The sequence below is a fragment of the Lissotriton helveticus genome, chromosome 6 (assembly GCF_964261635.1).
Source record: "Lissotriton helveticus chromosome 6, aLisHel1.1, whole genome shotgun sequence".
Lineage (NCBI taxonomy): Eukaryota > Metazoa > Chordata > Amphibia > Caudata > Salamandridae > Lissotriton > Lissotriton helveticus.
Window position 1 is genome coordinate 278,537,448 of NC_136067.1, and position 24,584 is coordinate 278,562,031.

General features: G+C 48.2%; 1 protein-coding gene across 4 annotated transcripts in view; it reads right to left on the reverse strand.

The window, feature by feature from the left end:
• The window catches only part of TDRD15 (tudor domain containing 15), a 218,600-nt gene that overhangs the window by 166,067 nt on the left and 27,949 nt on the right, over positions 1 to 24,584 (reverse strand). For 3 of the 4 annotated variants that reach the window (XM_078647719.1, XM_078647721.1, XM_078647720.1), the window contains exon 2: positions 23,312 to 23,390. The exons of the other annotated variant lie outside the window; for it this stretch is intronic. The gene's annotated coding sequence lies outside the window, so the exon portion shown is untranslated. The remainder of the gene's footprint in view (positions 1 to 23,311; positions 23,391 to 24,584) is intronic. 4 annotated transcript variants of the gene reach the window in all.

Below are 24,584 nucleotides of genomic sequence, written 5' to 3' on the forward strand. Positions count from 1 at the left end.
AAGCGGAGGCGAGGACTGGCACCCGCTGTAGCACGTGAATGCACCTGCCTGATCAGAGTAATGCCACAGCTGGCACGTGAGACGCCGCCTGGCTAACTGCGTTGGGACCATCACGCATCCTAACGCCCCGCTGACCTTGGACATCGCCAAGCCTCCTCACGATCACGAACCAAAGACCGACTCACTGCTGGAGCCTCCTGTAAGCTCAGCAGGACTGATAGCCAAGTAGCTCTGCCCATGTCCGGAGGGGTGAGGACGCGCACTGGAACGGGAGGTGCCCCACCAAAAGGGAAAACTGATAAGACGCTAAAAAAAGATGGATGCTGACCAGGTGACCACGAGACTGGATAGCGTGCTCGCCGCCATGGAACGCTTGGAAGAGTCACTCCAGTCGACTAGAACTTCACTGGAAACCAAAATCGACAGCGTCGCCATAGATCTCACCCACCTAAGGGACGATCACAAAAAATTGGCAGATCGAACCAAGACCCTAGAGGGAACAGTGGCGGAACTTGAACATCGAGTCAACCACACGGATAAACAAGTACAGGACCTCCTGAACAGGGTCGAGTTTCTAGAAGACCGTGCCGAGGATGCGGAAGGGCGGGCACGACAGAACAACATCAGACTCGTGGGGATCCCGGAAAAATGGGAAGGCAACGACCCGGCCCAGCACGTAGAGGACTGGCTGAGGGGCATACTTCCGGAAGACACGCTTTCGCCCTACTTTGTGGTGGAACAGGCGCACCGAGTACCCACGAGACCACTTTCCACGGGCTCTAACACGAGACTGCTGCTCCTTAGGATACAGAACTATCGTGACCGAGATTCGGTCCTGCGGGAGGCTAGAAGGCTTGGAGAGATTCGCATAGACAATGCCACTGTGATGTTCTTCCCGGACTACACTATCCAGGTGCAACGTCAAAGACATTCCTTCCTGGAGGTAAAACGAAGGCTCCGCACAGCGGGCCTCAAATATTCCCTCCTCTTCCCCGCAAAGCTAAGAGTGGTGGCGCAGGATAAAACTTACTTCTTTAATAACCCTGACGAAGTAAACGCCTGGCTCGATAGTGGCACTGGCGTGGCGCCCAGACAGCCACAGGGCAATGAGACGAGACCACGGACACGTGGACCGAGACGTCGTCGCAGGAACAAAGAACAGCAGGCTCGTCGACCGGAGGAAACGGCGCGCCACTCTCCGCCAGCGGACCAAATTCTTGAGGAGCAGAGGGATGCACTCCGCAGGGTCTCTCAGCTGAGCAGCTCCCCGACATCGGAAGCCGCACCGGGCGCTAGCCCTCGGATAGTCCCAAGCGATGATGAAGCCATCTATGGTATTGAATATGCTACTTACCAGTATGCATCTGTTCTTGGCATGTAGGGCTGCTAACATTCATATCTTAGCATTAGATCGCCGCCTAGTGTTGGGCTCGGATGATCGCACATTGTTGTCCTGGAAGAGTCTTCGAAGTATCCTGAGATAGGTGGCTCCTCCCCTGGACTACAGTGCGCATGGGCATCGGCTCCATCCCCAGATTGTTTTTCGCCATTGTGGCAGAAGATGGAGTGAAAAGTGTAAAGGATGTCCATGCTAATGAATAAATACAATAGTATATCTGCAGCTGCGACAGGCACCGGGGAGGAGGGCGGGCGATATGAATGTTAGCAGCCCTACATGCCAAGAACAGATGCATACTGGTAAGTAGCATATTCAGTTCGAGGCATGTGGGCTGCTAAATTCATATCTTAGCATAGAATACATAGCAGTCCCTCCATCAGCGGCGGTTGCCCGTGCCAGCTGCAGAAACCTGAAAAAGTGTCTTCAGAACAGCCTGTCCTACAGCAGCTTGCTGCTTGGAATGCACATCAACACAGTAGTGTTTTGTAAAGGTATGTGGTGTAACCCACGTGGCTGCTCTGCAAATATCCTCTAAAGGAATGTTCCCTAGGAAAGCCATGGATGCCCCCAGTTTGCGTGTGGAGTGCGCTCTGGGGGGTATTGTTAAAGTGCGCTTGGCTTTTTGATAACATATCTGGATGCATTTAACAATCCATCTGGCTATCCCTGCCTTGGAAATCGGGTTGCCTTTGTGTTGTGGTGCGAAGGCAACAAAGAGTTGTTTTGTTTTTCTAAAGGGTTGTGTTCTGTCTATGTAGTACATCAAAGCCCTCCGTACATCTAAGGTATGGAGCATTCTTTCCGCCACCGTTTGCGGGTTTTGAAAGAATGCTGGTAAGTCAATAGTTTGGTTTAGATGAAACTGTGACACCACCTTCGGAAGGAATTTGGGGTTAGTGCGTAGCACTACCCTATTTGGATGAATTTGAATGAATGGCTCTTGGATTGTGAGCGCCTGCAGCTCACTGACACGCCTGAGAGACGTAATAGCTACAAGGAAAGCTACTTTCCACGTAAGGAACTGGAGTTCACACGAGTGCAGTGGCTCAAATGGTGGTCCCATCAGTCTGGTGAGAACGACATTGAGGTTCCACACCGGAGCTGGCGGTGTTCTTGGGGGAATGACTCGTTTCAGACCTTCAAGGAAGGCTTTAATGGCGGGCACTCTGAAGACAGAGAGGTGCTGCCTGTTCTGGAGATAAGCCGCTATGGCGGATAGATGTATCCGAATGGAAGTGTACGCTAGATTGCACTTGTAAAGATGCAACAGATAGCAGATGATGTTGGGGATAGATGCATCTAGCGGGTTGATGTCATTGGCTGTACAGTAAATGACAAAACGCTTCCACTTTGCAGCATAGCATGCTCTAGTAGTTGGTTTCCTCGCCTCCTTGATGATGTTCATGCATTCCGGAGGTAGGTTAAGGTATCCAAACTCTAGGACTTCAGGAGCCAGATCGCCAGGTTGAGCTGTTGCGGATCTGGATGCTGAATTTCTCCATGGTTCTGCGTCAAAAGACTGGGCGTGAGGCGCAGTCTTTGATGCGGCACCACTGAGAGTTCGAGGAACGTGGTGTACCAGGCCTGGCGCGCCCACGTTGGAGCAACTAGGATGAGAGTCATCTCGTGCTGCCTTAGCTTTCTTGCGACCAGCGGTATTAGAGGGGCTGGCGGAAAAGCGTACGCAAATTTGCCTGACCAGTTCATCCATATCGCATTCCCCTGCGACTGTGGGTGAGGGAACCTGGCGGCAAAGTGTTGGCATTTTGCGTTCTCTTTTGTGGCAAACAGGTCTATCTCCGGATGACCCCACTGCTGGAAGTACGGGTGGAGGACAGATGGGTGTAACTCCCACTCGTGCATTTGATGGCGGTACCTGCTGAGCAGATCCGCCATCTGATTGTCCTTTCCTGGGAGGTGTTCTGCCATGAGGAAAATGTTCCTCTGAATGGCCCACTTCCACATGCTCTGAGCCAGATGAGACAGCTGTTGCGAGTGGGTGCCTCCCTGCTTTTGAATATAGTACATCGCGGTCATGTTGTCCGTCCGGACTAGCACGACTTTGTTGCACAGATGTACAATGAAGGACTTGAGCGCCATGAAGATTGCCATCAGTTCCAGATAGTTGATGTGCATCTTCTGTTGCTGCGTCGTCCGTAGTCCCTGCACTGTGTAAGTGAGCACATGAGCTCCCCATCCCTGGAGAGATGCGTCCGTTGTCAGGACAATCTGCGGCACAGGCTCTTGGAACAGTCGGCCCTTGCAAAGGTTGTGTGGAGTCCACCAATGCAGAGAGTCGTATGCCCGACTGGTAACCAACACTAGGTCTGTCAATTGCCCACGAGCCTGTGTCCACTGATTCGCTAAGCACTCCTGGAGCGGGCGCATATGTAGCCGTGCGTGAGGGACTATGAAGATGCAGGAGGCCATCATGCCTATCAACTGCATGAACACTCTCGCTGGAAGCGAGTGTTGTGGCCTGAACCTTTGGATCAGAGCCTGCATGTTGTCTATCCTGACTTGGTTTGGCTGAGCCATGGCCGTCAGGGTGTTGATCGTCGCACCTAGGAACTGCCGGACAAGTGCCGGCTGAAGATGCGATTTTGGGTAGTTCAGGGAGAAACCCAGATCGTGAAGAAGGTGAATTGTAGACGACATGTCTGCGGCGCACTGTTGCTCTGACTTGGCTTGCACGAGCCAGTCGTCTAGGTAGGGGTAGACATGGATGTTCTGCCTCCTGAGGTGCGCCGCTACTGTCGCCAGACACTTGGTGAACACCCTCGGGGCTGTGGTGACTCCGAAGGGTAGGACCTTGAACTGGTAGTGCCTGCCTTGAATAGTGAACCTGAGGTATTTCCTGTGTGACGGGTGTAGTGGAATGTGGAAATAGGCATCCTTGAGATCTAAGGTTGCTAAGAAATCTCCCTGGTTTAGCAATGGAAGAATCTGTTGCAGTGTAAGCATGTGGAAATGTTCTGACAGTATGTACAGGTTGAGGGGACGTAGATCTAGAATGGGTCTGAGAGATCCGTCCTTCTTTGGAATAAGGAAGTACAGGGAATAAACCCCCGTGCCTTCCTCTCCCACCGGCACGAGCTCGATTGCTCCCTTTTGCAGCATCACCACTACTTCCTGCTGCAATAAGAGCAAGTGCTCTGCGGACATAGGCCTTTGCCTTGGCGGGATGTTGGGTGGAGTGGACCTCAACTCTAGGCAATAACCATACTGGACTAGTTGTCGCACCCACCTGTCTGTGGTGATGTTTTTCCAGACGGGCAGGAACTGCCGTAGTCTCCCCCCGACAGGTGTTAGGTGGTCGGGGGGCAGTGACAGAGAGTCACTGTTTGCTTGGAGCAGAGGAGCGGGAGCGGTTGTTTCCTCTGCCGCGACCTCTGTTGCTGTTATTTCTGTAACCTCCCTTGTTCTGTTTCGTGAACAAGGATTGTGCCCCACCTTTAGAGAACTGGGATTGTTGACCCATTTGTCCTCTGGTGACTCCACGTGCACCTGAGCGACGAAAATTGCTGCCACGAAACTGTTGTGACTGCAGGGCCCCCATGGACTTAGCAGTTTCTGTGTCCTTCTTTATTTTCTCTAGGGTGGTGTCAACATCTGGACCAAACAGACTTTCAGGATTGACTGGCTGATTAAGGATTGTTGTCTGAATATCCGGTTTAAACCCTGAGATGCGGAGCCACGCTTGTCGTCTCAGCATAACGCTAGTGTTGATAGCTCTAGCAGCTGTGTCCGCAGCGTCAAGTGCACACTTGATGGCTGCGTTTGAGATTAGCTTTCCTTCCCCAATGAGCAGTTGGGTGGCTTCTTGGAACTGTGGAGGCAGGTGTTGTACAATCTGTTCTAGGGTGTCGTAGTGCGCCCTATCGTAACGCGCCAAGAGTGCCTGTGTATTGGCGATGCGCCAAAAGTTTGATGCCTGTGCAGCTACTCTTTTGCCCCCTGCCTCTAGCACTTTGGACTCCTTATCCGGGGGAGGAGCTTCACCCGTTGTCTGGGAGTTGGCACGTTTCCTGGCATTGGCGACCACAAGAGAGTCCAGTGGCAATTGTCCCCGGATGTATGCGGGGTCCGCAGGTGCAGGTCTGTACTTTTTTTCAATGCGAGGGTTGACCACTCTCGCTCTTGTAGGCTCCTTAAATATGTCCCCAGCATGCTTGAGGACTCCTTTAAGCATAGGCAGTGTCTTTACTGTCCTTTCAGAGACTGAAAAAGTGTCGAAAAGGAAGTCTTCCTCAACCGGGTCGGCATGCATGTCCACATCATGATTGGCTGCCGCCCTTTCGAGTAGTGCATGAAAACCTGCTGAATCCTCAGTCGGGGATGCACGTGCATTAAAAAGCTGCGGGTCCTGCCCCACACCCTGGGTGTTCTGGTCACCAGTGTCATCATATGAATCCGGTTGTGCATCAGGTTCATTGATAGGGAAATTGTACTGCTCGTCTTCATCATACCCCTCACCCGCAGAGTGTTCTGGGGAGGGAGTAGGGCTCCGTCTCGGAGGAGGCTGGATTGGTTCCGTGAGGCCTGAGGCGTCAAGGGGCACCCTCTTCTTCTTTAGTGGGATGACATAGGAGTCCACTGGCTCCGAAGTGATTTTCCTCAGTCAGTTTGCCTGTGTCAGCGTCGATGAAATGCTCCGAATCGTCCTCTGATTCGAGTACCCGACGTGGAAGCGGGCCAGCCGGTGAAGAAATCACCTGTTTCGGTGCCGACTTGGTTGAAAAAGCTTTCGGCGCCTCCTTCGGCGGCAAAATAAAGAGAAGTTTCCCAGAAGGCTTCGCTGGAGTGTCCTTTTGCGGCTGCGGCGATGGCATCGGAGCCGACGGGGCAAAGGCCTTCTCCCTGATTCTTTGCAGTGATTCGGCTATGAGGGACGGCTCACTCACAGTTTGTTTCGGCGCTGACGAGGATGGTCTGATCTTGCCCTCGGATCCGACGTCCTTGTGGGCCTTGTGCGCTTTGGGCGCGGATCCTGTCGTAACCGCCTCCGATTCCTGTGTTCGGGGCGCAGACTTCTTTCCGTGTGCCTGCGTAGCCTCCTTGGAGCCGACTTTGGCGGGCTTGGACGGCGTCGTAGCCGCTGACCCGTGCCGACCATCTTTTTTGGAGGACCCCTCCTCTGGCGTCGGTTTCGATTTTGCAGCATCGGAATCGACGGACTTCTTCGACTTCTGCGGACCGGAGGTCGACGGAGTCGATGGGGTAGCGGGCACCGTCGTTTTCACCGGCACGGCAGCCATCTTAGGGACACTCGAGTCCTTAAGTTTCGGTTTCGTTTTCGGGTCGCCATTTTAGGTGTTGTCGATCCCGATGGTTTCGGTTTCGAAACAGTCTGCTCAGCAAGTAAGTCCGTGGCCGGGCCCGAAGGCGGGGCTGTGGCTTGCGGCAACGGGTCTTGGGTAAGGCCGACAGGCGATCCCGTGTCCCGGTCGGTATCCTCGTAACCTTCGGGGCAGAGCTCGTCCCCCGAGCTGTCTGCCGCGGCCCCATAAATCTCATCGTCGTCTCCTACCTCGTCGACGTAGTCAAGGCCTTGACCCGCGACTCCGTCGTCGTCTCCCGGATCCGCCTCGACCTCCGTCTCGGGTGGGGAGATTTGGAGATGATGACCCCGGTCCTCTTCGTCCTGGTCGCCGAAGATGTTCTCCGGATCCGGGGCCGCTTGTTTAGCTTCCATGCGCACCGCACGCCGAAGCTTGAGAGTCTTCTTCGAGCGGAACTGTGCACACAACTTGCACTTGCCGTCGTCGTGGTCAGGCGAAAGGCATTTGTTACACACGGGGTGTAGATCGATGTGTGGGTACTTGGACCCACAGAGCGGGCAGTACTTAAACGGGCTCCGCTCCATGTCTGAAAAGGTTTGCAGTCGTGTCGCGATGAGAAGGCCTCAAAGTTCCGAGAGCGAAGAAAACTCCGCTTATTCCGGCTCCAAGAGACGGAAGACTCGAGACCGAGCGCAGACAATACCGACGCAAGAAAATCGAGGCCTTTTGGCCGCTAAAAGTTAGTTTTTCTTGGTTCCGACAGTAAGACGTCGAGACCACATCCGAACCCAATGGCGGAAAAAAACAATCTGGGGATGGAGCCGATGCCCATGCGCACTGTAGTCCAGGGGAGGAGCCACCTATCTCAGGATACTTCGAAGACTCTTCCAGGACAACAATGTGCGATCATCCGAGCCCAACACTAGGCGGCGATCTAATGCTAAGATATGAATTTAGCAGCCCACATGCCTCGAACACCGGATTCTCAGCTTTCGGTAGACCTGCCGGATGTCACACCGCAGACAGCTGACTTGCTTCATTGACACCGCATGAGGAGTCCTGGCAAAACCTGCCAGAATGGCAGAGACAATAATGGGGGCAGGATGGACGCTGTGGCACTGCTGGAGCTTGGTGACACCGGTGACGACTCCCTTGCCCCCGGGATGGACGGTGGAGTTGAGGCACAGTGACTATTGCCCCAGTCAAATAGACGCTGAAATGGTGCTGTAATGGAGAGGCCGCCCTGTAACTCCCCCCCCCCCCCCCGCCAACCCCCCCTTTGCCCGCAGGCCCTAACACGCAGGGGTTGAACTATGCTTGTGGCCTGGGATGTGCGACACACTTTGCTTTGCCCCTACATGGCTGGCTAGACTGGAACCCCTGCATCGCAGGCTACGCCAAATCTCCGCACTATGACTTTGGCTGCAAGACGCATATATCATGTGGCCCAGGGAGGGATACCGATTTCCTTCTCTATCCAGATAGATACGCCGCTGAGACTGTGCCTAGCACGTGACACCCCCTAGACTTGAACGGCTGTCCCTCTCAATCGAGAGTATGGACGGTGGCACGTTTCGCTACTGCCCTTTTGGCATTCATATATGGTTCACCTACAGTTGGTTACATTTGTTAATTGTTTACCCCCCCCTTTTACGTAATTCTGGGATGTGAGGAGTGTGTTGGTGGGAATAGATGTGGACGTACTTGGTGGAGGGATGCATTGGGCCCGGTACTGGTTAATATGTATGGGGAGGAGGAGAGGCTGCATGAATTGATAATATGTCTGAGATAAAAATCTGCACCTGGAGCATCAGAGGCATGCACACGCCAGCGTGCCGTTCCCAAATATTCACATACCTTAAAAGACAGCAGATCCAAATTGCACTCCTGCAGGAAACACACTTGAACAAGGCGGAAGTGATAGCGCTGCGCCGCCGGTGGCGGGGGCAACTGTATGCTACAGAGTACTCCTCATATGCCCGTGGGGCGCTGCAGTGGGTGAGGCCGGGCACTCCCTTTGTGATGACACACTCCCATACCGATCTGGAGGGCAGAAATGTGCTTGTAAACGGCCGCCTTGATGGGCAACCCGTGGTCCTGGCATCCATCTACTCTCCCAACATAGATCAGGGGGGCTTCCTTGCAGACCTCTCAGAAAAACTGGCACCCTGGCATGGGGTCCCCTGGATACTCGGGGGTGATTACAATAACATACTCGACGCAACACTAAACCGCTCTGCCCCACCCCGACCTGATGCACCATCTTGCGGAGCGATGAGGACGCCCATTCAGTGGGCGACGCAATGGGACTTACAGGATGCCTGGCGCGCCCGTTATCCCAACACTAGAGTGTACTCCAACTATTCAGGAGCACACGCATTACATGTATGCCTAGACAGATACATGGTATCATCGGAACTGTTGCCCCTCATCACGAACACACAATACCTTGGCCGAACCCACTCAGACCACAATCCACATACACTGGGAATAGTTTGGGAACGCCCGCACCCGCCCATCCCCACTTGGCGTTTACAGCCTGCCCTGCTGCTAGATGCCCCCTTCAGGGACTCCCTACAGGCATGCGTGGCACAATACTTCACAGATAACTCAGGCACAGCTTCCTCCCCGCAGATTGAATGGGACGCCTTCAATGTCGTAGTCAGGGGACACTGTCTGGGCACACAAGGTAACATGCAGAAAAAACTGGAGGCTGACCTGCGCAGGGTGGAGGCTGACCTACTCCGCCGAGAGCAGGAGGCGGTGGCAGGGACAGATGACCAACTGCTAGAGGCCCGTGAGGAACACACGGCGCTTCTGGAAGGGCTACGCCACCTTAATTACGCAGCCCACTCGGCGCGTGTACATCAATATAGCGACAAGCCCGGGAAACTATTGGCCTGGCTTGTCAAACAAGAGGGCCACACTGCACCGGTGTCCGCCATTCAAACGGCTGAGGAAGAGGTGGTGTATACTCCGAGCAAAATTCCTCAAGCCTTTGTGCAACACTCCCAAGGCTTTTACCGGTCGCAGCTGAGAGTCACACCAGAGACTATCACAGACTATCTCACGGATATTCAGCTGCCGCCCCTCGCGACTGTGCAGCAACGGGACTTGGAGGCGCCATTCACGCTGGAGGAAATGCGCAAAGCCATTTTTGCTCTCTCCAACGGCAAATCACCAGGCCCAGATGGGCTACCCGCCGAATTTTTTAAAACTTGCTCAGAAACTTTGATCCCGGAACTACTCAAAGTATATAATGCTGCGATAGATGACTCGGCGCTCCCGGCCACACTCAATGAAGCTACCCTGGTCTCGCTCCTGAAACCCGGTAGGGAAGAGACAAGTATGGTCTCATACAGACCCTTGGCCCTGTTAAACACCGATTATAAAATCTTCACCTCTCTATTGGCCCGGCGCCTGGCCACCGTGGTCCCGACCCTGGTCCATAGTGACCAAAATGGGTTGTGGCCTGCGCAAAGCCCCTCTCGCAATATCCGTCGCCTCTTCCGGATACAGGAAACCGCCACGATGCACTGGCCAAGATCGGGATGCCTGGTACGGGACCTTGAGAAGGCCTTTGATTCAGTGGAATGGCCCTACCTCAGAGCGGCACTAGAAAAATACGACCTAGGTGACGCGTATGTAGACATGGTTGGGTTACTCTATCAAAGGCCCAGTGTGAGAGTGCGAACGGGTGGATTGCTCTCGGAGACAGTACAGGTGTGCAGAGGGACACGACAGGGTTGCCCCCTGTCGCCCCTTCTCTTCTCACTGGCCATAGAGCCCCTTGCGGCGCTGTTGCGGACGAGGGGAGAGGGATGGGGGATCCCACTGGCTGACCGCACGCATGTGGTCTCGCTTTATGCAGACGACCTGCTTCTTTATGTGCGTGACCTCGCCAGTGTGCCGTGTTTATTGTCGGACATATTCCGGACGTTTTAAGAGGTATCGGGTCTTAGGGTAAACTGGGCCAAATCCGAGTGTACTCGTTCAGTCCGGACACACAGGAGTGCGACGTGCACCTTGGGGGTGTCAGGCTTACTTGGTATCCCACCACATTTAAATACCTTGGGATCCACATCTATAGAGACCCACCGAATATACTAGAGGGTAACCTGATGCGCGCTATTTCCTCGTTGCGCGCCCAGATGGCATTCTGGAAGACGCTGCCTCTGAACGTACCCAGCAGAGTAGCGCTAACTAAAATGATAGTGTTGCTGAGACTGCTGTATCACTTCGCCAACATCCCACAGTATGTCCCTGTCAGGGTGTTCCACGACTTAGAATACATGACCCGGAACCCGATTTGGAACGCTGGGCGCCCTCGAGTAGCTTTGGCAAAACTCTATTCACCCACTGCAGAAGGAGGGTTAGCGGTCCCCAACTTAGAGCTGCACTACCTGGAGGCACAGCTGCAATGGGTGACACACTGGCTGAGTGGCACTCACCTTGATGACACCGCCACTGACGTCGCCATATGGACCCATGCGCAAATATGCACGCTGTTCCACCCTCTGACTAAAGGACCCCGCCCGCTACCACTGCATGTGGCAGTGGCTCGCAAATGCTTCCTTCGTAGCCTAAAACTGACCAGAGAAGTAAAGCCCTATGCCCCTGCGCGCCCCCTGCTGGGTACCCCCAGGAGGGGCGGAATGGTGACATTGCGCATGCTGGAAAGCTGGAATACGGCTGGGGTAGAAGCCATGGGCGACCTCTATGCGGATGGAGCCATGCTCCCATTTGCAGACCTGGTGGAGAACGCGGGCCTGCCAGCTGGACAATTCCTTCTCCATGCGTCCATACTACGCGCGTACACGGAGTCCTGGGGTGACAAACAAGAGGAACTGCCGACACACCACCTCGTGCAATACCTGCATGTCATGAGCAACGGTTCCCATATCATCCATTGGCTGGCGCAGGCCCTCCTCATACATACGCAACGATCCACACAGCCACTGCGAGACAAATGGGCGGCCCTCCGAGGGAAGGAATGGACAGACAAGGAATGGACCATGGTCCTAGCTGGCCCAGTGAATATCCCACGTAACTCCCCTTTCAAAATAATACAATTGTACATATTCCATCAAGCATATTTATCGCCGGATAAGATCAATAGATATTTCTTGATCAATACCACTAGTTTTCCCAGGTGTTACCTGACAGGCGCAGACATTTTACACATGCTCTGGCATTGCCCCACACTTGCTACGTATTGGAATGGGGTGACATCTCTTCTGACACACAGCGCTGGCACAGGCCTGACACACACGTGGGAGGCTTGCATACTGGGATTATATAAGAGGACCAAATTTAACAAAATACAGGCCAGGTTCTGGGACCTAGGACTTATTACCGCCAAGTGGATGCTCACTAAACACTGGAAAAAGAAGGAACCACCGCTTACAAAGTACTGGTACATTTCCTTTCTTAACTGGGCTAGGGCGGAAAGCGTCGCATTACATCGGGAAGAAATAGCGGGCTTGAGAAAATTCCCAATTGCACAACTTTGGGATGACACATTGGGCTCCCTCCAGCGGGAGGGCGCGACTAGAGGGCTCACTTAGAGGCTGCTATATTTGAGGAGTCACATGTAGTGAAGACATGACGATACCACGGACTCAGGCAACAATACCCCCCCTGATGCCTGCATGACCAAGGCGCTGGCGGCGTGGTGTTTCCAGGTTAGAGTGGGCTCGACACCCCCTGCTTAGTCGAGTAATGATTGAAACAAGCCTCCGTCACACTGGCTGCGGGTCCGGGCACCCACCCACACGACTGTCAAACGATATACGGCGAAACGCACAACCCCCCTGACACGTCCCACGGCCCCACTCCCCCTATACACTCTCCCCCCCCTTGTTCTTCTGCATACTACCCCTTTTTGTTCTTTTCTTTCTGCTTTTTCTTCCTTCCTCGTTTCACTCGGGGAGCGCACAGAGGCACTTGCCACATCCGTACCGTCGCTCCATAGTTGATTACCCTTTTTGGGTTCTTTGCGCCCCGATTGGACCTGGTTTAGGAAATTGATCTGGCGGGTTAAACTGCCATACATGCTAAGAAATGGAATGTATTAATCGAGGGGTCTAGACACACACCTTACGTGCTATCCCTGGCTATCCGACACACCGGATGATACTACACACTGCCAACTGGACATGAGGTGGTCACTCGTAAGAGATGCACTTCCATGCCACCTCCCATAGGACACCAATACACAGTGTCCTGCGAATATATAGCCATACAAACGGGGGGTAAAAAGAACAAGCACAATGCAGCTATATTACAGAGCAGAACTGCTCTTGCCTTATCACCATAGGGCCTGACATAAGTTGACTCACTTCCGCATAAACTTAGGCTGTACTACTTACCTGTGTTGCAATTCTCTACTGCATTGATAATCGGAAAATGTTTACCGAGAATGCGTGAACCTACGAACTCTATCCACATACAGCAATCATAGGGTCTGTCCAAGACAGCCATGGGTATCAATACAGCGGATAACGGAACAATACCCCGACGACACTACAGAATTTCTGAGTAAAACGGATAAGAACTGTTGAGTTAATAGAGTTAATTTCTTTAGTTATAAAATGGAAAAACAAGACGTCATTTGAATGTAAATACGAAGTGTGAGAACACAGGATGAGAATAACGCTTTCTATGCCGATTGATCTGTATTTATTGACATGAGAGCTATGTATACATACTGTTTTTTCATAACTTGAAGTGTTGCAGCCGGCCCCAGGGTTGTAGGCTCTGCATTGTGTACTGCTTACAACTGCTAATAAACGCCTTTAAAAAAAAAAATCTGTGGTGAAAACTACGTCAAAATGTTGATATATACATATACATATACTACCAGCCCAGGTATGGAGTATTCTGGGAGTTGCAGTGCAAACAGTCCTGCATCTCAATTGACGATCACAAGGTTGGGGGAGGCGTGCACTCAGCAAGTTAAGAGTGCTGCAGAGACTGATTTCAGGTGGGTGTTACGGACTTTCAGTTGGGCAGTGGCGTCTGAGGAAGGCTCACGCCGAAATGCATTACGCCTTACCGGCTTTCTAATAAAGAACCTTGCAACAAATCCCCGCTTGTGGCTCCTTCCTTCTGCATCGTTGGAGGCAACCACTCTCGCACCAACAGCACTAGCAATCCTTGCTCCACCAGGATACTGCCAGCACAGGAAACGAGAGCCGACCCAGACTTGTGGTGAATAAATATTCTTTTAATTTTTTATATTGCCACCAGCATAACGTTTCGGCCTGCCCAGAGGCCTTGATCACATGACGCCACAGGAGAGGCATTTCATTTTTAAAGTGCAAGTGCAATTGTAACATAATTGGTAGATTTACAAGGGAATATATATATATATATATATATATTACCTACTGGCGGTCGCCAGTAGGTATAGATAGTTAGGACCTAGTTACCATAGGAAATTCCGAACATTCTATTGGGAATAACTCTGGCGCCGATTGAGGGATCGGTTTGTAATTTTCCTTAAATTTGCCTCGCTCCGCTCTTTCCCTGCCTGCGAATCAACGCATTTTACAACATCTGCGAGCAATGGTAAATTCGGAAAGCAATTATCCAGTGGCTCGCCACTTCAAGGCCGTACATAATAACAAATTGAAAGACCTTCAGTATATCCTGTTAGGTTCGGTCCCCAACCCCGGACGGGGCGGTGACCGCGAAAAACTCCTCAGACAAAGGGAGTCATACTTTATCTTGTTGCTTGACACCAAGGCCCCTAACGGATTGAACACCATTGATGAATTGCATCACTTTTTGTGATTATTATTATTATTTTTTCTTTGTGCTAAAATACAGCAAAAGCATGAAAGTCTAGAATTGTTAAAATAAGATAGATGAAATCTTTTGCAAGTTCTCTTTGGGGACTTTTTTGAGATACACTGAGAATATTAATATTGAGCCTCATCTGAATTCGTTGTCCTTTAGTTTTTATATGTATGGCACTATTTTTGAACATATTAGGCACCAGCACTTTAGAGCTTTTGTTATATAGCCATGTGCAGTCTTTAGAATGGCTCCTTATATTATACATGATTTTTTTTAAGAGGTCGGCTATCATGTTTTTTACCATACCAGCACTTAAAAGGTTGTAATATACTGATTCAGTTTTCTTAATTTACAAGCCTGAATAATTGAGCACTTGCACTTTATGCTCATAAAGATGTTTCTTATGATGAACTAACTTTTGGCTTTTACAACCCAAATTTGTTTGCTGGCGCTTTTTGATTGCCAGGCACTTGCCATCATTTGTTACCATTCTTTAATGGTTGAAGGATAGAATGTATAATGAAGCACTATGCTGTTATTTTCAGTAGACATTTAAATTCTATGTATATTAGATTGCCATTCATATTCGTAATGCCTAGGCTATAATGCACTTCACTGCACTTTTTTGCCTGTCGTCCCTATTTCTTTGGGGGATAGTGCTTTTAATGAGGATAAATTAACTCACCTGCTTGTCTCGCGTCATGTGATCAAGCTCCATCAGGGAGAGCACTTGCTCCATGATTTGCACAATAAATTATTCCACTGCTACAACTTTCAACGTTTTGATGGCGTTTTATTGAAGACAAGATTCGTTGTGGGGGAGAGAGGTCGGCACCTTTCCAAATCCGCAGTCATAGCGGACAGGTCTTCTTTTTGAGATAGATATATATATATATATATATATATATATATATATATATATATATATATATATATATATACACACACATATACGTACATACATACATACATATATATCGAGCTGATCGAGTTATTTCAACTCCACAGGGCGGTGTCTCTCTACTTGGCAGCCCCTGCTCTAAGGCGTGTTTGTGTGAACTGGTTGCTGTGGCCTGAGGGGACTCAGGGGTACGGCGGTGGACTTCACCTGAATCAGAGGCAATCTATCCCACCCTCCAGAGTGCTCACACAGACCTATTGTCCATTGTCACCCCCCCAACGCCAGCTACCTAGCTCGCCGCTACAGTGCCTGATGGGAGTTCCCTCATTTGTTACGAACTTCTACAGGTGTTGCCGATTGCATCAAGGGGAGGGGCACACTGCGTGAGCCAGTATTTTACAGGGAGGAGCAAAATTTTGCAGAACTCCGTACAGAGCAGGGCGCTGAGGAAGGCAGACTGAGCCGAAATGCATTCCCCGCGCTGTACATTTGGTGAATAAAACTTGCTGCAATTCCGGATACCCCCTCTGGCCTCCGATTTCTTTTCTTGAAAGAAATGTTTGCAGATATATATATATATTGGGAAAACGCCATTCTTTTCTCCACAGTTTAGACCAAAGAATAACGAGAGTGAGCCCAGATTTTGTGCCAATTTCTCGGTGATTTATTTATTAATCACACCAGCCATCCGCCATAACGCGTTTCACCTCCCAAACGAGGCTTGATCACATGATGTTAATTGAAACAAACAAAAGGTCTTAAATACACAAAATTGTGGGAGCGACATTGCGCTTAAAGTGATATGTGCATTGAGTGAACTTCCAACTACCGCAAAACTAGTACAGAAAGCGGCAATAAAGGAATTAGAAAATACATGATTGAGGGCAAGTGCCCAACATATTCAAATCAAGTTCATTAATGTTCAACGGTATAGGGGACATTTTCATCGCTTTACTACATAATTAGATTCGTCAAAAAAACATTCAATATCAATTGATAATCAGTTGTTACAAAATCAGTCTATCAAAAATATATATATTAACATTATACTACATATGTACAATTTGATATACACGAGAATGTGCTACAAAAATATATATCTTTCCAATCCAAAAAAACCCTATTTACATATGTACACATAAGTCTCGTCATCTGTGAGCCTCAGTATAGGAACCTCCAAATGCATGTGCATTCCTGCAACGACCTAGACTTAAGAATCATTCAAATAATACAATTGATATTAAATAAAAGTGTAAAGCTGAAGGCCCTATATCGATGTTGATTACAAAATGATCAAATCAGCACTGCACTTTAGTTAATGTGTAAGACCCTTGCTAGCAGCTGTGAATTACAATTCAAAAAGAAATATAAAGTGCCCTTGTTGCCTAATAATTAGAAAAAGTATATAAAAGAAAAGGTTACTCTTTCACAGAAAAAGAGGAGGAAATGCTGGGGAAACCCGGAGGGTAAGTTCCACTTACAGGTAGATAATGTTAGCTGGTACTCAAATAGATATCCTACATTTACAAAAACATAAGTGGAAAAACGCATGACCAATAAGACAGCCTGGGAGGTCATATTATCCTAAGAAATTACAGATCCAGAGATGTTGCATGCCCAAATAGTAGTGGCATATGTATAGAGGCATATGTACAGTTATTGATGGATATTAAGGATTACTGACTCTTGAGACAAGTATAAAGATCCTCTCGATCATTCAGTCCCATTGGACTCTTGCTATTCATCTCTAAAATATATCTTGTCTCAAGGAGACGAAGTTTACCGTCTCTATCCCCCCCACGTTTAAGAGGTAAAACCATATCCACTAGGTAATACTGTAGAAAACTGGGGTCGCTGTTGTGTATTGCCTCGAAGTGGCGTGCCACAGGGTATGCTTGATCCTTACTGACTATGGCTCTGATATGCTGGAGAATGCGTTTATGTGCCACTGGACGGGTACTGCCCACATAGCTCAAGCCACATGGGCATTGTAGCACATAAACCACAAACTCCATCTTGCATGTCAGCCTTTTCATGATGGGAATCGGATGTTCTCTGAAAGGACTAGTGTAATGGGTTTTATTTACTCCATATTTGCAAGCTTTACAGGAAGCACATTTTCTAAAAACGGTACTGAGGGCCGCCCATGTCCCTGATATGGTGGTTTCCAGGGTATTGCTCACCAGTGCATTCTCCATTGATGGAGATTTGCGAAAAGTAATCGCAGGTCTGGGTGAGACATTGCTGCCAATTATAGGATCTCCCCTTATCAGATTCCAGTTTTTAAGAAAAATCTTTTTGATCTCCAAATGCTGCCTACAAAACGGAACTATAACTCTAGAGTTGACATGTAGGTTATTGGGAATCTCTATGGGTTCATTGCTCTTAGGTGTTAGAGCCACCTCTCTAGTAATGGAATTAGTTTTTCTTATCGCTACCTGAAGAATGTTTATCACTGTAGCCCCTTTCTAAAAAATGTTTCCTACATTCCTGTTGTGATATCTTAAATTCAGCATCCGTGCTGCAAATCCTTCTTATTCTTAGCATCTCCCCATAGGGGATGCTATTGATTAAGTGGCGCGGATGCTGACTGGCAGCATGGAGAACTGTTGCCTGCTGTGTCCTTTCCGTGTAACCTGGTTTGCAAAAGATGATCTTCGACATAGATCTGGACGTCAAGAAAATTTACAGTGATTTCATCTACATGAGAGGTAAAATGCAGATTATATGAGTTGACATTTATTTGTTCCACAAACTGCTCTGCATCGGATTTCCCACCCTTCCAAACAAAGAAGAGGTCATCGATGTACCTCAAATATAGTACAACATGTGAGTTCATAATGTCACCAAATGTACCCATAAGGACCCGCTCCTCCCATAGCCCCATATGAAGGCATGCAAAACTTGGGGAGAAGCAGGCCCCCATGGCGACCCCTCTCAGCTGTTGGTATGCCTGCCCATTGAAAAGGAAATAGTTCTGTTCCAGACAGAGTCTTAGCATGTCCAAGAGCATGCGGTTGTGATTAGAACAAAAGTCTGGTCGTTTCGACAAGTAATAGTTAATTGCCCCAATCCCATCTCGATGTCTAATGGACGTATATAGGGCAGTGACATCCAAAGTCATTAAAATATAATCATCTCTCCATGCCAGGTTATTGAGTTTGCAAATGAAGTCAGTAGTGTCTTTTACATAGGATGGTAATGTTGATACCCATTCCTTCAGAAAAAAATCTATGTACTTGGAGATGTTTTCGGTTGCACTATTTATTGCCGAAAGTATTGGTCTTCCTGGTGGTGAAGAAATGTTCTTGTGAACCTTCGGCAACAAGTACAGCGTTGGTATAACGGGACAATCCTTTTTGAGGAATTTAAATTCATCATTCGTAATTAGACCTGCACTTTTCCAAGCCACCAGTTTAAGATTTAATTCAGACCATGCGGTTTTGATTGCCATGGGGTTGCTCTTTTTGTAGCAGTCCAAATCACTGAGCTGTAGTTCGGCTTCTTTTATGTAATCGTCCCGATGCCATAAGACGATATTCCCCCCTTTGTCCGCCTCTTTCACAATTATATTCTTATTAGTCTTGAGTTTCTTTATAAGGCTGTTATATCGTTGATTTTGTCTACTCAGAACAGCATGTTTTTTGTTTGTGGCTGTGTACAGATTCTTCAGATCTTTGATGATGAAATCTTGATACAGGTCTATATTGTCGTGGGTCATAATTGGAAAAAAGGTTGATTTTTTCTTAAACGGTGTTGTTATTGGAGTGTTATTTCTCTCTCCGTCATTTTGCTGAGATGATAAATTCTCCCACCCCTCTTGTTGCAAACTCCACAATTCATTAAAGGTTGTATTTGCTCCAACTGAGTGTAGTGAGGGACTGGCTCGTGGAGACAGAGAGTAGAGTGTATTGCAGTAGTCAAGGTGGCTGGTAACAAGGGCCTGGGGAACTGTCTTTCTGGTGTTGATTGGGATCCATATGAAGATTCTGCAGAGCATGTGAAGAGGAGACTGCTTCAACTTGTCGTTTCATGGGCAGTTTTGTGTCGAGGATGATGCCAAGGTTGCGTGCATGGTCTGTCGGTGTGGGTGTTGGACAGAGTTTTGTGGGCATCAGCTCACTACTTCCATTTTGTCGGAGTGGAGTTTGAGGCAGTTGTCTCTCATCCATTTGGCTACATTGGTCATGACATTGCAGAAGTTGGTTTTGCCACTGGAGGGGTCCTCGTTGAGCGAGAGGATTAGTTGAGTGTCGTCTGCATGAAAGATTACATTGAGTCCGTGGGATCTGACGACGCCTGCAAGAAGGGGGGGGGGGGGTCATATAGATTATTAACAAGGTGGGGCTGAGGGGATGATCCTTGAGGTACGCCACATACAATGTCCTTGGGTGAGGAGGCCTACAATAGCAGTCGAATGCTCTGTGAGCATGCTATAAGGAAAGAGGTGATACACTTCAGGGCGTTTGCTGTATACTGATGTGGAGTCTGTAGATGAGGGTGTGGTGGGAGATGGTATTCAATGCAGCAGAGAAGTCGAGGAGGATCAGGGCCTGTTTCTCGATGGTTGAGAGAGTTCTGATGTCATCTGTGGCAGCAATCAGCGCGGTCTCAGTGCTCTGGAGAGTATGTAATCCTGATTCTGAGGAGTTGAGTAGGTGGTTCAGTTTCAGGTATTCGGTGAGCTGTTAGATGGCTTTCTCGAGTACCTTGGCTACGTAGGGTAGCATGGAGATCGGTCGGTAATTTTTTAGGTTACTGGGGTTGACAGGGGGTTTCTTTAGAATGGGTCTGACCTCTGCGTGTTTCCATCTGTCTGGGAAGATTGCTGTGGAGATGGAGGTGTGGAGGATGCAGGTGAGTTCCTTGCTGATTGGATTGGTTCAGAGGTTGAAGAGATGGTGGTGGCAGGGTTAGTGGGTGCCCTGGAGGGCATGGACTACATGAGGACTGTGGTGGTCCGAGTGGTGAGCGGAGCCCAGGTTGTGATTGTTCAGCTGGTGTTCTCTGGTTGGTTGAAGTTGTTGAGGCGGAGAGTAGTGGGCTGGTTGTTGAAATAGTTGTAGATGGTGGCGATCTTGCTGGGACAGTAGTTCGAGAGGGTGTCACAGTAGTTCAAGAGGGTGTCACAGAGCTCTTGGGAGGGGTAGACTGTGCTCTGTAGCTGTGGGGTTGGAGAATTCCTTGGCTATTTTAAAGAGGTCCTTTGCGTGATTTGCTGCGGTATCAATGCTGGCAGTGATTGCTGTTTTCTTGGCTTCCTTGATGCGCAGGTGGAAGTTGCGGAGGGCTGCTTTGTGAGCAGCCCTGTCTGAGGGGTTCTTGGTGACATGCCATTGCTTCTCGAGTAGATGACAATTGCACTTGGTGGCTCTAAGGAGTACCGGCTCTAAGGAGTACTGGCATTTTGGGTAGTGTGGCACTGAAGGTCTGTGTCCACTGAGTCAGTTACCTTGTCCCAGCTGCGGTGGTTGGCGCTGTGGTGTTTGGCGATGGCATGATGGGCGTAATAGATGGAGAAGTGAATGATGGTGTGGTCGATCCAGGTGAGATCTGTGATGTGGGCAAATTTGATTCTGTTGCTGGATGTGGAAGAACAAGTTCCCACTGGATCTTCCAGCCCTGCAATCAGTCTTACCCATTCCTGCAGGGGTTGCACTACTGGAGTCTTAGGAAGCATTTCACTTTGGATGCTGCAGAAGGATTTTGGACAGTTTAAACTTAGGGAGTGTTTCCCGAATTTGGAGCAGCATCGCTCTATTCCCGATACAAGTTATGTACAAGGGGATCACTACATGTCCCCTCGGAATTCAGACTAGGAAAATAGATGATACTAAATTATGACATATGATACTTTTTGGATCCATTGTTACTTCGCTCACGCATTGTTGGTCTCTTAGGTATCCCCCACGGACAGAAGTACGAAACGGGTAAGAGCCTTAGGCCTCACATATGTGCATTGTATGCATACATAGCCAGGCAGGGATACATTTGCCCTTACAAAGGCCCCGGACCCAGTTAGGCTCCCAGAGCGGGCAGAAACATGTTGGCACTTACATACGAGGGTTAATTTAACAAACTAAATCCAACAGAGACCCTGAAATAACTTTTTATTTATACCCCCGGTTCCCTACAAATAAAGGAATTTCTGGGTTTATCTGTAGAGATTTTTAGCTCTTTACTTCCCTTCTGGACCCCTGCTTATCCAGTAAGATTTTATCTAAAAACTCCCATTCCTTGGTTGCGTCAATCAAGGTGTTAGCACCATACCAGGGTGTGAATAGGCTCCGATGATGAAGCATGAAACGATAAAGTTGGGGCGCCTACTCCAATATCTTTGGATACCCAAGAGATGCTAGAAGTGTAATCTTCCTAGAACTGGATCCATATTTTCCTCCTTCAGATCAGTCCAGTTGCTCTTGTGTGTGAATAGTGACTTTGGGAGAACGCAACTGGTCTCAGTCTTGTGAGAATAGTTCCGGTAATTGCACCAGTTACGGCACAGGCAGAAACTGCCAAAGCAGGGCAGCTAGTGAGAAAGTCAAACACAGGTCATTCAATTTTGGTTGTGGTGTCACGGATGTGGTGGAGCGCAGAATTTCCTACTACCAGAGTTTGCCCCCTCGATGCTCAGCCGGAGGGCACGAATGCTGTGATGATTGTGAGCCAAAGCTGACCTCACAGGTTTCAAGGGGGCCACACAGACTGCTCGATTCACCTAGATGGCGGCAAAGAGGACCGGTAGCTAGCGAGAAGTAGGTAAAATTGTGTTGCCAAATAGCAATAAAAAAAAGACTTGAGTCAATAGATAAAATAGGGCAGAGCTGCAGCCAGACAACAAAAGCAACTTTCCTTACTGAGGAGAGGTGGCCGTGACACCCTGCGATATCCAAAATGTTTGAGCCACAATACTAAACCAGACAGGTAGCAGTATAGTGATTTTGGCCAGCGCTTTTCTGTAATCTCCGTCCACATTGAATTACCAATAGGATGAGAGACAATAAAAAACAATTCGATTCCAGATATTATTCGTGACATATATGACAAGCCTACTTATGCTTCAAAGTTCCTTAAATTCTTTTTATTGATAATAGGTCAGACATAGGCAACCAACGCGTTTTACCCAAACATGGACTGCAAACATTTAAAAAGAAGAGTACAAAAATCAGTCTAAAAACAATTACTTAAACAGACATGTATTGAATACAGACAAACGTTATACCTGTATGTGTTAAACTAGAAATCAGCGGAACAGGATTTAAAATATTAAATACAACACAATCACTATAAAAACAGAAAAACAAAAACACCATGGCAAATATTAATTTTGCTAACTCAACACAGTGTCGACTGCTGCAAACTTCAACTAGCGACAATCGCACAGTGAGTTTCACATCGAAAAGGAAACTGTGTAATCAAACAATAGTTTATTAAGTGAGGTTATTACTACTTCTTCTCCATGTACAAGATAGACAACTGAACTAGAAGTCTGAGTGCAGAACAGAAAGAAGTAATAATAATAATAGAGCACAAAAGTGTACAGACCAAGAAAAAAGTGAAGAGTAAAACGTAAACCTAGATTACTACAAAGAGTTGTTAATACCTGTTCTTCATGTACACGATAGGCAACTCAGCTAAAGACGTAATACAAAGCAAGAAAAATTATTTTACAAGACAAGATGTATAGAAAGGAAAAAAGGGGTAAAAAGGGGAAAGAAGAAAGCCAAACAGATGGGATGGGTAGACAAAAGTGATAACAAAATGACCCAAACAAAGAGGAAACAGCACCTATCGCTCGTAAAGGCATAAAAGCATTCAAAATAGATGAAAATTTGTGCCAAAATAAAACTCTCTCATAAGAGTAGTACCAACTCTAGTCCTTAAATTAACAATGTATACATTACATCAATAATAAAAGTACCATACCAGATCGATTATTGAGACAACTGTAGTGTACATATATCTTGAAGCACTCCTGCCGGTGTTCTACGTCTTTCGTTCACAGCTGGTGAGAGACAACAGAAAAAGCCAAAGTTTGACTATGTTCAATCACCAGTGAAATGCTCACAGTAAAGAATAGTACATACACGGAGAGAATTAGTACCCAGAAAAACCGGGTGTGATATCTTATGAATAACAGGTAACCCATGTGTTCTATACTGGAAAGCTACCCATTATAAACTGTTGTAGGTACCAGCTACAAACCCTGTGATCCCCCAAAACTATGTGCCATTTTCATTAAAAGTATAAAAAAATAAAGTGAAATGGTAGACACATCCCGTGCCCACAACGAAGCAATGTGATCACATCTACAACGAGCAATACATATATACTGCCATCGGTCTACTGAATTTGTTGTCTTAAACGCTCCCACACCAAAGTTGAACAACCCCAAGTGGATGGGAGTCTACTAAAATACATGGTTGTATACAGCAAAGTCCCCAACAGTATATACGGTACAAATTATTCTGAATTTCACGACTGAATCAAGGTAGTCCTTCAGTCCAATTTGTAAACTGACCGAACACAGGGAAGGAACAGATCACGAAAAGGTGAAACCATTACTGGTAAGCAGCAAAAACGGTTGCAAACGAATGTAGCCATTAGACATTTTGAGTCTTAGATTAATGAAAACCCTGCCATCTATTTCTCAGTGACTCAAATAAACCAAGTCCGACTGAGCTCTCACTTCAATTTCACCCATAAACTACCAACCCTATATGGGGTATAGATTGATTAAACATTTGCCGACACCAAGTCACTGTACGTGGTCAAAATAATGTGACTCTGAACGCTGGTATGGCATCATTCAGTACGGAGTATCACAATGTTGAGCCAGAGCGGGACCCCCACAATGTAAAAACACATCAATAGCATCTTATATAAACAGCACAAAGCTGTATAAACAAACGCCCAGTACGCATTACCAAGACATCAGAACAAATATAATCAAATGGTACCAAGTACCATGAGGATGTGCATGAGTAGAACTATTCCTACAAGTTGAGTCGCTTAAGAGTGTACAGCAAAGCCGTCCGGGCCACCGCATCCGTGTCCATGCATATCTAACCCTGGCCATTTCTGGAAGCTCTCCTTAAGCGGAACAGCCACTCCCATTTTGCAGCACTAGAACGCATCTCTCTCCCTGGAGCACGCATGCGTCTATGACCGTGTTTCGACACCAATAAATCTCGGGAGA